Source organism: Pararge aegeria, chromosome 17 (genome assembly GCF_905163445.1).
Source record: "Pararge aegeria chromosome 17, ilParAegt1.1, whole genome shotgun sequence".
Taxonomy (NCBI): domain Eukaryota; kingdom Metazoa; phylum Arthropoda; class Insecta; order Lepidoptera; family Nymphalidae; genus Pararge; species Pararge aegeria.
In genome coordinates this window covers 5,647,934-5,650,321 of record NC_053196.1, presented here as the reverse complement: position 1 = coordinate 5,650,321, position 2,388 = coordinate 5,647,934, and positions in this window count along the sequence as shown.

The following is a 2,388-nucleotide window of genomic DNA, read 5'->3' as shown; positions in this document are numbered from 1 at the left end:
GAGGATGCGTTACTCGGATAGGTATGCTTAAAACCGACCAGTTGGGTTTCTAACTCGGTTTCTAAAGTTAACTTAACAATGTGTACTTGAGCTAAATACCTACCAAAGTCTTCAAACAGTGCGTATTGCCTTTGAACTTTTGCCTCCAAAACATTGTCGCTTACTATGGCTCTGTTAGAATAGAAGAACCGATGGGTTCCATGGTGCTGGAATGGTAGGTATATGCAGTGTTGACAGAACCTCGACTAGGTGTATAGACTTCATCGAACGAGTCGCAGGATGCAAGCACGTCACAAAACCGGGGAATGCAGAACTCCGTATAAAGACCTATTTCCAGCAGCGGACTGATTGATTGATAAAATTATGATGATGGCATACTTGTAAATATTCACTTAAAAATACTTCCAGCACAGCTCTCTCCATTGCCAAGTAACACAGGTGACTCTGCTGGCACAGCGGTGAACGAGGCAATTAAGGATTTTTTTCATTTGGAAGTGGAAGGCTACGGCCGAGACTAGTTACCACCCGTTTGTCGGTAGACAAGGACGCGTCGCGTAGCGCTGGAGAGTTCCGGTACAAAACCGATTATGAGCCTAATCTGACTGGATACCCCTATCAGGTTAGCCCGTTATTATCTTAGACTGCAGCATCACTTAACAGGTGACATTGCAGGTTTTATCTTGACGTGGATGAAAGAAAAACAATTCTTTATTCTCTTGAGACATTTAAAAATGAAACTGTTACTGAAACAAGGCCACCTACTGAACAATATGTCATAATGAATAGTCGCTGTTAAAAAGGCATACAATAATTTCAGCATCGCTGGTATGAGGACCGTGACTTGAATGTTAACTCACTCAGGCCGAGATTGCTGGAGAGACATTGGTTTTAAAAGCACCGGTTCTGAAAATGTTATATATTTCGTAGAAAATAATTGAAAACGAATACTGCTGCATATTTAAATTAGATTAACAAGTATACTTTCGTTCAAATGCTGGTCTAACCTATGGGCTCTACTTGACAAAATTGCTATAGTTTTTTTTATTTATTCACTTTATTGCACAACCTAAAAAAATCATTAATTACTATCTATCCAGGAAAATTAAAAAGCTTCCACACGATTTTTAAAATCATTCTAATGGGACGAGTGCAATGGACTAGGTATACTAGTGGAAGGTCCCGGGTTTGATCGGTCGTGGCTAGTTCCCACGACACCGACAAAGACGTGTCGCCAAACGTTTCAGTGCTCCGGTACCAGGACGTGGAGAAACCGAGGGAGAGTGGCTTTTTAGGGGTGAGGGTTTAATGCTACTGCCATACCCCTAACGGTCGCAGCGACCCTGCTTTCTGAGTTGAGATTGTGAGTTCGACCACAACTGGAAAATGTTTTTGTAATTGAACATGAATTTTTTGCAGTGGCTGGGTGTTTATTTGTATATTAAAATTTATCTACATTATTCATAAAAATATTCATCAGTCATGTTAGTACCTAAAACACAAGCTACGCTTACTCTGGGGCTAGATGGCGATGTGGTGTGTGTGATATATTAACGGCCGCTACCTTCTGAGATGGCTTACTAACTTACACTCAAGGTCTAACTTGTGGAGGAATAAAAAATACTTCGGAAATCAGCTAGTTATACGCGCAGACTAAGAAAATAAAGAAACTTATAAATAACAGAGACGTCTGCAAGAATTAGGTATTACCTTGTCCAACCGCTATAAAGTGTAGCCGAGTTGTTTTTAACTTCCAACAACACCACCAACTAACTGCAAAGAAATAGGTATTAACTTTGACTTGTTTATTACATTAAAGCAGTAACAAGACGGGTGAGAGTGTAGCCAACTTTATAAAACAGATGCCTCACCAAATTGTTATAAGTGTCTAGTTTTTCTAGAGAAAACTTTGCCACAAGTAGTTTATCTGAAATGCGCAGCTTTTATCTGACCGGATCTATATTGATTGGTGTTAGTATTGCGATCATCATCAGGCTGATTAGTGTCCAAGAGACACAGGTGTATTCACTCGTATAAATGTTAGACCAAAAAAAGGCTCTTTCGAAGGTAAGAATTATCATCCGGTATTAGAAATAATAAGCTTTTTTATCCACTACAAGTTAATCCATGACTGCAATCTCACCTGGTGGTAAGTTATGATGTAATCTAAGATGGTAGCTGGCTAACCTGTTACGGAGTATGGTAGTCATAACCCCTAATCGGTTTCTACGCGACATCGGAACGGATTTGTCGGTAGGGTGGTAACTAGCCACGCTGCCTATGATACAAAAAATAAAAGTAAAAATACATTAAAAGAGCCATACAAGTTTTCAATCAGTGCGTCTGGTCGGTTAAAAATTATGGTTCCGAGACGTGGTCACTGACAGCTAG